The sequence below is a fragment of the Diadema antillarum genome, unplaced genomic scaffold (assembly GCF_040938485.1).
Source record: "Diadema antillarum isolate AM-2024a unplaced genomic scaffold, OU_Dant_1.0 scf00000200, whole genome shotgun sequence".
NCBI classification, from domain to species: domain Eukaryota; kingdom Metazoa; phylum Echinodermata; class Echinoidea; order Diadematoida; family Diadematidae; genus Diadema; species Diadema antillarum.
The window spans coordinates 655486-671148 of record NW_027271089.1 but is presented as its reverse complement, the minus strand read 5'-3'; positions in this window follow the sequence as shown (position 1 = coordinate 671148).

The following is a 15663-nucleotide window of genomic DNA, read 5'->3' as shown; positions in this document are numbered from 1 at the left end:
AGAAAGGGGGGGGGGGGGGGGAGGGGGAAGGGAGGGGTTCAATTTACCACTCGTTGTTAGCTGCATGATATTGTGCAATACCAGACGACTATACCCTCGGAAGTGCAAGTGAAAGTAAGCAGCACCAATAACAACGTATTGCAGTTGCCATGACGCCATCCAGTTAGACACGAGATGACCACGAAATGCAGACATTCTACAAGACGATTGTAATTTCCTTATAGCTCCGATTCTTTAGTGTGCAACATTTTTTGTCGCTTTAAAGCAAGAAGCAAGAATAATTCCTAAAGAGCGGGAATAGATAGTAGGACAACTTGTCTTAAATTCATTATGTCATAAATGGGTTGCCGCAATAAAAAAAAAAAAAAAAAAAAAAAAAAAAACTGGTTCTTGGGTCACTAACAAATGAATATTAAGCTGTATATGGAAGATGTTATGAAAGTTCAAAAAAGCGTATAAGTCAAATGAAATGAATTTGACTTTTATGATAAACCTTTCACTTAATCACTTAATTCAGCGATGCCATACACAGCCACACACAATGCTCTCTCTCTCTCACTCACTCTCTCTCTCTCTCTCTCTCTCTCTCTCTCTCTCTTGTTGACCGCGATATATGTTTGAAAAGGAGAAGATGTGATACTTTCCGCTCGATCGGCAATTATTCCCATCCGCTGCGCCATCTCGGGAAAAAAACGCGGGAATCCTAATAATCGGATTTCGGAGAAGTATTAATCCGGATTTCGGGTACAAAGAACCTCGTTTAGTGTGACGCAGTGGTCGGGCGATAAGGTATTATTATGAGATCCTTTCCTTTTTTGGATGCCATCTTTAAGAATCTGCATGAAATGGAGAAAAACGATCGAAGTATGCCTCCTTTTTCTCTTTCTCCTCAAATAATATGTTCAAACAGCCATGCACACACACACACAAGCAAGCACACAAACAGCGTATTTCCGATGCTCTTGTCTTTGCTTATCTTTATCATTAGTTTTCTCTCACTCGCCATTCAGTTAGACAAACGCAACCTACGAAAAATTACCATTTTATGTTCAGTGAGCGAAAGGTATTTAATTTTTGAAATTGCATTTTCCTGTTTGCAGCGTATTTTAACAGCAACCATAATCTCTATGTTACTTTTGTTTATTTGTTTATTTTTCCTCTACATGTTATTACTATTCAGTCGTATCTAGCTAGGCACGTTGGATCTGTGTTGTAAGGTGTTGAATGTTGCAAATGCATCCCATCCCATCCCATGCCTCTTTTCCCCTCCCCCTACCATAATTATTTGCATTTTGATTTGATGTAAGTGGCGCAGGGGAAGCGGGCGCCTTGGGCTTCCCACCGTCATTATTGTAATTGAACAGGGTATCAATCGCGTGATGTTCGGTCTTTGACGAGTCATTTTCCAAAGGCTCAAGTGTCCAAACGATTCATGGCAACACCCCAGCGCAGCAGAGAAGGCTGCGTAGAGACAATGATCAGAGAACGGCCCTGATTACTAGACTCTGATTGAAGAACGCGCCCCAGGGCCTATACTAGTAGCCCTACGTATACGTGGCGTCGAGAGAACGCGGCACCGGAAAATTGAATGATGCATGGCAACAAGCGGCAGGAAAAGTATCCTAGAGCAAGTTTGACTTTATCATACGGAGCACAGGAGGATGAAATCTTGATGAGATAAAAGAAAACATAAAAACAGAAAGATTAAGATATTAGTATCCATTCCCTGACTTGGTTTTCAGGATTGATAGGGTAAGATCTAGCCTGCCAAAGGTGAGAAGATACAATTGTTTTGATTACTGGGAGGGATCAAAAAGACTAAGACGCCTATTTTCGGGGGAACAGCACATGTGGCGAAATGTCAAACACAGTGCGGAGTATAACATAATCTCTGAGTGAATTACTAGTAGTTCTTGGAGTACCTTTATCTAGTCAATGATGCGGTTATGATCAAGCTTTAACAGCTTGATGCGCTTATTGAGGTGGAAAGCTGAAGCTATAAGAATCAAATGAAAGAAGTGGAGTTGATAAAAGTGTTTAACTTTTCTTGTCTCATTTGTGATAAATCGACTATCCCAACCTGAAACTTGATCGTGATTGAACTTGATTAAACGTGATTAACGGGTCAATTTAAAAAAAAAAAAAAACCCGTACTTGTTTGAAAGCCATCAATATTTTCGTTAATGAAAAGCCTTCAACAATCATTGACGACGAAGATTTTTTTTTGTTAGTTCCCTTCTGTATTCTGTGGATTATTACAATGGCCTGCCCCTCATGACATTTTACTTTGAGACAAATAGTACCTTCACATTCGATTAACAATATCAATGCATAATCTAGGCTACATGACATCATTGATGTGCTTGCGTGTACTAATAAGTGTATGGATATGTTGAAGTGTGTACATGATAATATTATGTACATGTATGTGAATAACACATTAATGCTCATAGACAAAAAAAAAGTCGAGGGAGGAGTAGGATTTTTTTTTTCATTCCTATTTGTAGATCGAGCTCCTGAAAAGATCACATAATAATTTTCACTCTCTTGTTAATATTCTTTTAGAAGACATTCTTTCTTTGAATTTTCACTTAATGGTATACCCTCTCCCTCATTGATGTTGTTGAAAGGGCTTACATTCGTGTATGGGAAAAAAAAAGAATAAGGTGGCGTAGGCCTGTCCAGATGGTGCCACGTGGAAGGCTTCTGAGTTTTATATTTGCATCAGCCTGCTCTCTGATCAATGGCGTTAAATACGGGTTTTTCACGTAATACTAGTAAGTGACGTATAGTGCTTCTTCTTGGAAACGGTTTCTGCTCACTTTAGGTTGAGAAAATGAAAAAGACGACATAAAAAAAAAGAATCTGCATCCCACCTCTGTTGGAGAGCTGCAAAATGCCACTGGTAATTCCTTGTTAAACGTTGTTGAATCCCAGACTCGTTTGCAATTTACAGTGTGCCAGTATTTGCAAGTGTCAGGTTTCGCGGAGGACCTTTTTGTGAGTGTGTGCGTGTGTGTTGATGTGTGTGCGTGTGTCTGTGTGTCTGTGTTTCTCCTTCTTCCACCATTTCTATTATCTCTTACTGCCCTTCTACTTTCAGCCACCACTCCCTCCCCGAGTCTTTCAAGAGCAGACAATGCGGGGAAGAGCGGTCTTTACATTGCTCTTTTATTCTACTAGTCTTTGACATTTCAAACGCGATTTGTGTTTACTGAGAGCAAGAGACAGGACGTGAAAGGTGTCATGATGACTTTTGACCGGCAAAGTGCTTTCAAACTATACATTTTTTTTTTTTTTTTTTTTTGCATTTGTGTGCAGTATTACGACCGTGTGGGTATTTGTGCCTGTACTTGTGCGTTTGAGTGTTCACGTCATATTACAAATCAACCCCGTGGCAAATAATTGTACAGTGTATTAGCCTTTCATTTTCAACGAAATTCAACTGGATGACTTTTCCATTTGTGTCTTTTTGCTGATATTTTTTTTTTTTTTGTTATAAGTAAGGGCTCTAAGTAGCAGTAAGATATGACTTCAACCTGCGTTTTATGATAACGGAGACAAACAGAAAAATATGAATAAAAAAAAGACATGTTCCTAGAATTTGTTGAATATTTCGAGAGACAGTTGTATTAAAGTACAAAGTTTGTGCACATGTTTTCTACTGTACAATGCGTACCGAGGTGAATGGCTGAGGATGGGGGACACAAACAAAATATCTATCACCCATTCACTTTACGGGCGCGGGGCGCGGAACGCGACACTATCGATTTAGGCATACTTGGTCACCAGAAATCCAATTTGGTTCGCGTATACACGATCTTGTTCGACTCGCTGTTGCTCGGAGAGAAGGGCGTGGAAGAGGAGCAAATGCATTTTCCCACTCCGATTTGAACTCGCTCTACGTGATAACTACCACGAGTGAGATTCGAATTGGGACAATAATGCGACCCGCTTACGTGAGAACTACGGATTCCATTTCCCATCTATGATAGCCATCACGAAAAGAGATGAATTGGCTGACGACAGCTGACATCATAAATCGTCTTCGCTCATCCAGGGAAGGGAGCCATGCAGTAAAGTCTTCTTCTTTTTTTTTTTTTTTTTGCTTTACTTTTGTATTGTTGGGGGGGGGGGTTGTCTTCTTTATCGTCGGGATGGAATGGATAAGAAAACGAAAGAGATTTGAGACGATTCTTTTCGAATGTTTGAATGCTGACATTCGCAAGGATATAGAAAGAGGATAAAGAAGGTGTGAGGTGTCATACATGACAGAACGACAAAAGGCAACAAGCAATTAAAGGGAATTCCCCCACCCCTTCCCCAACAAAATGCCAACGCAGATTAGCATCATTTTTGCTGCTTTTCTGCGTGATTGTAAATTTTTTTTTAATTCGACCTGAATGTACCTATGTATGCATCCCATCTCTTTCTGGGTATTGTAAAGAGAAGAATACAATTACTAAAATCCGTAGGATGTTAATTATTATTAGCAAACTAGTACCAGAACCATCATTAGTTGCGTATTAGGAAAATTACGACGCATTAGGAAACTAGTGTCCACCTACAAAGCCACAGCGCGCTACTAGAAACAACGCGTCGCGTAAGGAGCTCGCGTATATAGGTATTACAAACAACTACTTTGTTTTCAATGCATACACTGATTTTCCATAATGTGCGTTTTATGATGAACGACGCAGGAAAGTGAATCCTAAACAGCACGCTGCAAATGCAGAGAGGAATGCTCCATTTTTTTTACCTTCATCGTTTTAGGACGCTCGGCACCGAGGCGAAATTGTATGCAAGAGATAAGACATCATAAACGTCACACCCATACATCATTTTCCAAATCTTCTAGCCCACATATGCTCTGCTCTATGCAATCGCCTAAGGGAGCTGATCAAATAGACTGGAGAATTATGGTTGATAAACGTTGGGTAACCTCACTTCTGATATCCTTGGTAGATAGATCAATGAATGATCAACAAAAGAGAAGATAGCGAGAAAAGGGTTAGAGAGAGAGAGAACACGTATATTATTTTCATATTTATCGAACAGAAAATACGGGGCCGCCCCAATGCAAGTAATATCCAAATATGTTAATAGATTAATATAATTATACACGAAAATAAGTAACAAAATAATGATTGTTGTTATAATTCACTTGATATGTCGTGCTTTTACGGTACTCAAATGTTAATGTTTGATAAACTACCGAGATTCATACATAAAATGTAAAAGATAATGAAGCTTGGATTGTCTGTGCACCAAAGAAACTTGAAACCAAGTAACCAATATAACTTCCACGCCACAAATCTTATCCATTTTTACTTTGGAACAATCAAAGTACGCTTATACCGCACTCCGTAAAAAATGGTACCCATCATGTTTTATTTCTCTCATCTTATTGTTTACTTACTTTCTTTTCTTTCTTTCTTAGCTAATATTACGTTGCTGCAATCCCATTCTTGCGTTGCTTGTAATGTGACGTATTGATAAAGGCAAAGGAAATATTTAATGTCCGAACCCGACAATAAGACTTTGATCACTCCAATCATCTTTTACGTAAAACTTTGTGTACTTACCGCTACCTGTTCCTTTTGTTTTTTCTTCATTTTTAGGACATTTTCCCCTGCCATGTGAAAATTTTGTTCATAGATATGAAACCCTCTCTTCTTGTATCCCTTTCTCTTGTAGCCATGCAACGACAGATAACGTTGAAAAAAGTTGAATCTGATAAAATGCGGGAAAAAGCAATCATACAGACACTTTGGACTTCAATAAGGTCGCGGCTCAATGGATATTTGTGCTCTATAGAAGAATGACTTGAATAGAGATTTCATTTCGAACCGTTGCACCGGGACTCTGATTGAAAATACCACGTCGAAGAATGACGAATTTAATGCATTCCGTTTCCTAGACCTGTTTCAGGAGGGCTAGGCAGATCATAACCCCTGAAAATCGTATAGCATTCCACTTACAATCACGAGTAAATGGCTGATCTTGTTATCGCACGCATTGCACTTTAAAGTGAAAGGTGATCACTGATGGGCGTTGGTGCATTTTTTTTTTTTTTTTGGTGGGGGGGGGGGTCTCTCTTTTTTTCCCTTTCTTATGGGGTGGAAGGCGAGGGGGGTTTCGTGCCGAGGACTGAGGCGCTAAATGTCAGTTCGAAAGTCCTGGTCGATTTATAGCTCCTCATTAACGAAAGCAATCCATTCTCCCACGAGAGAGTTCGTCAATAGAGAATGTATTAGCATAGGTGAGGATGGAGGGGGGGGGGGGGTAGAAGTGGGTGAGTGTCCAAGCAAAGACATTAGCAAGTCGGATCTCGATAGGTGGATTACGGTTTATCGGAATATATCTTTTTAAAAAATCGATACGTGCTGATAGCACGTGACATGCGAGGAGGGATATTGCTTGTTCATCAAACCACTTACACTTTTGAACGTGGGTTTAAACATGTTTCGGTCAAGAATCCCAATCATCCGAGCAATAATTCTCTAGCTCAAGGGTCATGTCACAGAGAGCCCTCGAGGAAAGCCGTTTCATTAATTGTAATAGTTTATCAGCATCTTTTTTCCCCCGTTCATATACACATGACATCGCATCGAGCGTGCAATAAGAGACTCCTCGTAATATCTGCCTGTCAAGTAGCATTGCACTTGAGCGCCCGTTGGAATAGCGTAGGAGAGAAAACAAAAAGATTATTAAACGGAGAACGCGAGAGCAGTGAGGAGAGTGAAAAATAAGAAAGAGAAAGTGACAATAAGCTCGAAAGGTTCCCCTTTTTATTTTTACCCTATAATCTCGAAAAACACAAATTAAACATGTCACTTCTTGGTACGGCAAATGTCACGGCCCTTCTCAACTCGACGTCACGATGATGGAGCCGATTGCCGAGCAGTCACCCGGCATTGCCCCGGTTAGAATGAAGAACATCAGACTTTCGTTTTTGGCTGTGCTATCTGGTGTCAGCTACGGTTGACACTCTTGACAGAAGTGACAAAGAATATACAACGACAGTCACGAGCACACGTCAAACCTGACCGCGGTCTCCTCAAATTCACCTCGAAATATGTGATTTGTCAATGCCATTTGGTTTCTTGGTAATTTGGTAAATATATATATATATATATATATATATATATATATATATATATATATATATATATGTACATATCTTATATTGTCATTAAAGTTATAGTTAGATAGGTGTTAATCTATTACCTGTCTTGTATTTGTACAAGTGGTCAAGTAGAATAAACTGAAACTTAAACTAAATTTAAACACTCATCACATATCTTTGTCCCAGAATATGTACAGATATGCTGATATAAATTTTATATATATATATATGTGTGTGTGTGTGTGTGTATTGATGTAATCGAGCTTGGGTCTGCCTGAACCGCTATGACGTCTCCGTGGCCGAGCGGTTTAAGACGTTGGCGTTCCATGCCAAAGACCCAAGTTCGATGCCCGGCGAGACCAACTTTTCAACTCTTGCACTTTACAGTAAATTGTTACACTCCTCCGTGACATGTTCCATGATGCAGGGGTCGTCACAATAAACATACTTAATGATATTTGATGAGATGACAGCTCCATGTTTTTATAGATATGATTGTTCATTTAAAGAACCGTAAGGATAGTACTGTATTATTCTATCATAAAGGTTAAATGTTGTTAATATATTTCAGTTTCCTCGTCTGCAGCATGCTTTGCGTGGGTAGCTCTCTTTTTTTTTCAACGATTGTCCTGCCTCAAAAACAATGACTGAAAAAAAACCCAAGGTTATTATGGGGTAATTGTAGCCATGATCATTGGGTCGATGACTGAAATTAACTCCTGCGGTTTTTTTTTCTACCTTTTGTTACACTTGTTATCATTCTTTTTATTAAGTCATCAGTAAATCCATTCAAACATGTGACTATGTGGTGCGCCAAATGTCAAATGTCCTTCAAGCTCAATGCGAACTTGCCAAATCTATTCAGTCAACTGCTAGGCTGCTGCTGACAGGTGTGGCGGAAAAAAAAATCACCATTCATTTGTTCATCTGTGCTATCTGGTGTCAGCCACGGCTAAGTTGGTTTTTTTTTTTTCGTATAATTTTGATCATCATTTTGACGAGACTGACAAAATTTTGCCATTACGAAATATTTGCCGACCTCACATCCTGTAATCAGTCTTGGAAACTCACTCATATCTCCCACACATTAAAATAGCGATTATACAAATGCGGATATAATGCTATTCACTTGTATGTTTGTAAATGTCATTTGTATTCATAATGATAGTATCTGAAAAAAAAATGTTGGCTAGCTAATGCACTCCTTTCATTCGTTTGTATTAATACTTTCTTCACTCAGCAACTATTTCGAATACAGAGAGTTCGAGAACATTTCACGAAATTCCAAAATGGAAATTTCCTGTACGTTTTACATTAGTGAGGTTCATACAACGATAATTTTCATTGTACGTATATAATTATCATATATGCAAATTAAATGTCTTAAAGTCCCAACGCTCTTCGTCATTGGCTGAGTTTCCTACATCTTGATAATTGTTGATGCACTACATTTGGAATTCACTGGTCACTTATATTGATAAAGGTGTTATATAATTCCATTTTCTTTACGGCAACGCAAACAAGGATCATATCATTAGCATATACCATACCCTCTGAAAGTAATAAGTTCTGTCACATGGCTGAAAGATTTGTGTTTTGTTATGTTTCTTTTTTTTATACTATATGGCAACAATTTAAGAGAATTCACAACTAAACAATGTCAGGCCATAGGTTAGATGTGCGCAGCTTAAATATCATTGAAAATAGTGGAAATATCAGCTGAGTAATACAAGAAATGTTTGAAAAAAATCGTTTACAAATTGACAATGAGCATGTTGAAGGTTTTCTGGTCGATCTACGAATATTAAATCTACACACACACACACACACATATATATATATCTAAATACTAATGAGGTTGACGATGTTAATTGCTCCTACAGATATTACATTTCTTATCAAAATTTGTTTGTAATATATTAAACTTGCACATATAGGAATCTGCCCGTTATAATGTCCGCTGATATGATTTTGAAAAGTCCTTTCTCTGTTTCTCTTTATTCTGCAGGCATTCATTTCCGGTTCTATTTTTCCTATCCTCGTCTCTTTGGTGTCCTCATGTTCGCGTATCGGCACATCTGTGGATGTCACCACGTCATCCGAGAATCCACCCACCAACAAACAAAGCCAAAATAATGAAAGAAAGACAAGAAAAAGAAAGAAAAACACTCTACAATGACCAAAAAATCACTATTCCGTCTTTTGAGGAGACTACTCTTTGATAGAGTATACAAGCGCGAAGGACTGCAAGCAGTCGGCAATCTGTTACAAGAGGCAGACGACCACCTAAATGACTGAAGATTTTTTTTTTTCATCCGGCTGGGCGAATTCTTCTCTATCTTTGTGACCGATGGTTCTCATCTCTTCGAATCACTTTCCAGTGCCATATGGACTCTTAGGATATGTTGGACACTACATATCGATAAATTTGTCTCGATCATTATTTGTTTGTTTGTTTGTCGTTCTTTGGTTTTTTTCCTCCCTTTGTGTCTATTTTTTTTCCTTCCTCACCTTCACCAAACAAACAACATCACGACACATGGGCTTTACTTAAATTGAAAGACGATTTTCATTTTGAATTATCATTGGAATCATAGCTCTTAGTTACTGTGATGTGACCAGGCAAAAATCATTCGTGAATCATGTCAAGGTGATGCTGTATGTCGTAACAAATGTCAATCACATTTCATGTAGACGTAGGCATAATTTCCTCATACTTAGATATCTTTTCCCTATGTTGCCCTGATAAATGAGTCACTGGGAAAGAGAAATACATATTAGTACATTGTATCTTCCGTACTCGGAATATTCTATTCGAAGGGCAAACTGGAAGACAGGGGGTAACATGAGGGAGATTAAACCGTCCACTTTCTGACGTTCATCTTTCTACTGGAACAGATTAGACATTGGTTCAACGTCTTTGTGTCTTTTCATTCCAGTCAAACTTTCTTCGTTGTTGTTGTTGTTGTTGTTGTTGTTGATCTTCCCAAAGACTACAAAAAAAAAAACTACTGGAAAAGGCAAGATAGACAGTAGGTTGAAACTCAGATGTTTAAATTTCGAAAACTGGCATCACCATTTTACTTTTATTTTTTTTGGGGGGGATGGGGTAATTCCAATCAAACTGAAGAAGTTTCAACACAGTTTTAGGAATGAAAACGGTATTGACGAGTTGGACTGAGGCTATTCAGAAGTCTCTATGAATATGTATGTCCCAGTTTGAAGATGTAAAATTTTCCCCTCTTCTTATAAACGTATTGAACAGAAAATTGCAAAATACCACCGAAGTATAAGTGCTCTGTATTTCTTCTCTAGGACACTCTTTTGAAATTCAGTAAGTTTTCACATTCACATACGTTTCTAATCTATTCTGCCTCACGCTTCTAAGATTTTATATACTTTGGAAGATGCTCAGAAATATAGACAGATAACAAAACATCATCTTGGTTCAAGCTGATTTGCAAACCCACCTTGTAAATAGTTGACATCGCTTGTTTAGGCTCTATGATATCATTGCCCATGCCTGGAATGTGAACAAATTAATCAATGTCATTTTCGTAACACAGGTTATTCTTCTCTTTGGTTCTTTTTTTTTTGTCATCAATGTGTGGAAAAGATTGATTTTGACAACCTATTTCTAAATAAACATTCAGTTTTATTCACCCCACTCTTTGTTTGCATCTAGCTATTTCACGTGTCACGTGTCACGTAATTTATATATATGTATGTATATATATATATATATATATATATATGAATCATATACATACATATACATATTTGATATGTATATATATATATATATATATATATATATATGTCAATCATATATATACATATACATATAAATATATAATATATATATATAATATGTACATATGTATAACCACATAATGTTTCATAGCATGAATATCATTATATCAACATAATATAAATTCATATGCATGATATATTATGTATATATACAGAAGTGCATAAGTGAAAACAAATTTGTTTTCATGACTATAAACAGACAATAAGAGACTACTCATATCATCATCATTATATCATATATATGTGCATAATATGTCAAGCAGACACGCTGAGGCATTGCTCTGTAACATTTAAACACTCTTCGAGATCGTAAGGAAATGCAAATGTAAGAATATTATTTCGAATATATTGGCTGGGGCGATTGTGTCAAAGGGGATATTAATAACCAGGGAGTATCAATCATATGTTACAATGAGTTTCCCCGTCCCGGTCCCCAAGCACCAGTGGTTGGTATACAGCACCCCTAGGCAAGGGAATCTATCCTCATTGTCTGGTTCTTTAGGGTTAATCTACCTTGTGGCTGCTTGCTTACAAGCATTCATTGCTTGCAAGCGGCAAGGGAAAATCAATCATATGTCAAATTAAAATCCCCAGAGAAAATTACATTTATATAAAGATAAAGTAAAACCACGAAAAAATTTACCGCCATCTTAAGTTGTACTTTAATACGATAAAATCCATTTTTTAAACAATACATTTCACTAAGCGTAATAGTGACGATCAATTATTGCACCGTTACCGACACGAACACAACGGTGTGGGTATGCTCCTGTCTGTACAGGTATTTTTACTCTGATTTGCAACTTTATCAATGTGAAATTAATTTCAGTCTGTTCCATGTTTCTGTATGTCCATCAGCATGTAGGTTTCCATCTATCTTATTGCTTCATTGATGTTATAACTGCATTAATGGTAGCATGAAATTGCTATCACAGATTAAACACCAATGTCTTTAGAAGAATGTTGTACATTCCTAAGATGCAGATGTACTTAAATAGGTATCAATTCTATGGTAGGCAATGTTGTGCACAATGGGGTCCTAATTTCATACCAAAATTTGATATAAGATTCACTTATTGTGATTGCAGTCATACAGGGAAAAAAAATCTTCTTGACACCACTACGATATTATATTTCGACATCATTCAACAGTGGTGGGTTAGATTCTTATCGAACCCATGTCCACTGAGTGAATTAGCATATATCTAATAGATAAATGGTTTTGTACACGTCCACGTGTATGTGTGTGTGTGTGTGTGTGTGTGTTTGTGCGTGCGTGTTTGTTAATGTGCATGATTTTGCATTTAAGCCTATCTCTCTTCCTTTGGGCCCATATGGTTCTCTAATTTGTACTAAACCCATGAAAGCACTGAAAGCGTACAGTTTGGGAAGTGTCAAGGCGCCGTAGTCGTTGTCCAAAGTGTCATCTCCGGTAGTTTTACATCTACCTAAGATAAAAGTGTTTTCGGCATGGTAACAATATGTGACCGTGCACCACAAAACCAACAGAAAGTCGCACCCCTTGAATTTACGTGAGGACTAAAAAAAGGTGAAATGGGTCAACAAAGTCGATCTTGAGTTTTTCATATTTTCTGAAAGAGCTATCTTTCTCCTACATTATTCTTTAGTTTGGGATTATAACACGCATGGGAAAGTGTGCTTTCACAAGTTTTCTACAACCCCTTTTTGGGGGAGAGTAGAATGATCAGGTATGTATCAGAGTTCCCTTTTCATTTTTTTAAATCCTCTGTATGCTCTTCACTTTTAAGTCTAATAACTTTTGAAAGGATAACGCTACTGCCTTGTAAGTTGGCATTAATCATGGACAGAATGTGTTAACAGACCATGCTCAATTTCAGCTTAATTTGATAATGCCATCATTGCTGACACTCCAGTGGTTGACATCCTGTGTTTTGTCCCTTTCATCGCACAGCTAGCGTGGCTTGCTGAAAGATTAATCGCTTTAAGAATATACTTTGTGCTTCAGAGCCTCTTTTCTCAGTTCATACTTTTCCAGACTGTGTGCTTCCTTTCCAGTATTTAGGTAGGTTAGGGGAGTCCATTTAAGTTGAGTTATACATCATTTTAAATCTTAGAGTCTGCTCTTTCAGAATCTGCCCTTAACTAAAAATCCATGTCAGGCGACTTTTTGTTGGTTTTGTGATGCACGGTCACATATTACGTTGTCGACAAAGTGAGCAGGTCCTGTTTGCAAACCCTTGGGTTGATAGGGTACGTTTACTTGAAATAAGACTGCTAAAAATTAGAACTACCCGTAATTGATATTAATGACTCGCCATATTGTGGCATCGACCTCTCTTATGGTAACAATTTATTACAGTGGTTGAACACTTCACGTTTCTATTTTCGTGTAACCCGCTGAGTAGCATTTGCAATTCTAAAAAGCTCATCCACAGATATTTAACGTAAAATTCAAAACTAAAACCAAATGCACCATAGATGATGCTTGGGTGGGTTTTGTAGAGGCCTACTACATTACCTTTAGGGGACGATCTTTTTATCTTGAAAATGCAGCAAGGGATTATCAATAGGCACCAAGCAAAGTATTTCCAGTATATATAGTTGATAAACCCGGTCGTCTTTATAGTATTGAGTCGGTCTATTCGGTAACTTTACCCCAAGCTCCTTGCCTTCGTTCTATTTTGGCCTTGCCCTCAAACGCCTTCTAGTTTGGGGATAGGAAAAAGAAAGAGAGAATCGAATGGGGCTGCCCAATATTTGCAGCTATATAGTGGCCCAGAAAGCTTTTAGGTGATTGTTGTTTAAACAATGTATTGTGTAGGTGTATTTCTTCCGAAAACACTAGTTCCATTAGTCAGCCCTTGTAGGATATCTGCCGGCGTGGCTCAACAAATACACGGCTGGGTACTTACTCCGATCAATCAGATCTTTTTGCCCTCCTTCTCTTCCTCTTCTTAACCAGTTTTTTTTTCTACTTTTGCAAAAGCAAATCGTCCAAGGTCCGACACACACTTGTTGGTGAGGGCGGGATGAATCCTTTGCAAGCAGACACAGAGAAGGGTAACGCTATCAAAAATTCCTGAACTTACAAGAAAAAAAAATACAACTTTCAAATTTAAGCTCTATTTTTATATTATCTCTAACAAAATGTAATTATAATGAAACATTTCAATACAAATAATGTCCCAAAATCGGTACAACAAGGTAATAAACAACAAACAAACTGTGAACTGCATAGGATACAATATATCTTGCAACTATTATGACAAATACAGAAACAAACAATGTAATGATCAAGTGGGTATGGCCAATTTGGCAAAGAGTATACGAAGGTATTAAAACGAAAACACAGAAGTGCATGATATGAAAAGGTACAAGAGGTAGAAAGATAACACTTTTATTGATGGATGCATAAATCATGTAGTACAAGCCATCAGCAAACCTCTTGTATAGCAGTAAGGGAAAAGAAGAGAAAGCATTGAAAAATAAGCCTATTGGTGGCAAAACTAAAAGTAAATTGGTTTTACAAAATACACTACCATCAACACATGTTACATCTATCTTTTATAACAACAATCACATGCTAACCATATCACAAAACGTGACCTCGCTATAAAGAAAAGCAGTTTGACAGAACCACGCCCACCAACAAGTACACACACATAATTTTCTTGTACGTCAGACCTATGGGATCATTAATTCTTGCTTTCTGGAGAATTGACGAATGCATAATCATTATTCATCGAAAAGAATTGTTCAAGATTTTTTTTTTCACTTACAACAATTTTCCAAATTATATATATATAATTATGTATATATATATGTATATATATATATATATATATATGTATATTTATATATATACATACATATATATATATATATATATATATATATATATATATATATATACAAGGTGAAGTGGGCTCGGCCTCATACATTGTGAGTGCTGCATTATTTGTAGAAATTGGTGTGACGGAGGAATGACTGCTCGCAGACGTTGCAGTATGTTCACTTGGTTACATCCCAAGTCCTTGAAAAAGACCGGTTTTGTGTTTACGTCCCAAGCCCTTGAAAAAGACCGGTAACTCCGTTCAAAGCTCGGGAGAATTAAGAACTATTAGTGAATATACTGCAACGTCTGGGAGCAGTCATTCCTCCGTCACACCTATTTGATTATATATATAATATATATATATATATATGTGTGTGTGTGTGTGTGTGTGTGTGTGTGTGTATGTATATATATATGTATATATATATATATATATATATATATATATATATATATATAGAGAGAGAGAGAGAGAGAGAGAGAATACTATATTATATTAGTTGATCCTTTACAGCAGCTTTACTTATACATGTATAGAATTATGGATGTATGTATATGAACGAACAATGACTACCGAAATAAAGTACTGGAAACACATGTCCCGTAATCCAAATACCAGGTATGTTGCTACAATTAAAAACAAAATAAGAGAAATAATCAGAATGAATGAAATTAAATCATGAGTAAAGACAAGATCGTGAAAGAACATATCAATGACGAAAATAGTGTTCACAAATTTAACAAGCTATGCTTATCTTGTGAATCCCTCTTTTCCATGTAATTAAGATTGTATTGCTTACTGACTATTTATCCAAACCAGAGTTGATATAATTATAATAATTGTGTTCATGTTTTGTTAAAACTTAAGTGATTCAAAGTTCCTTCTAATATCATGTAGGCCTAC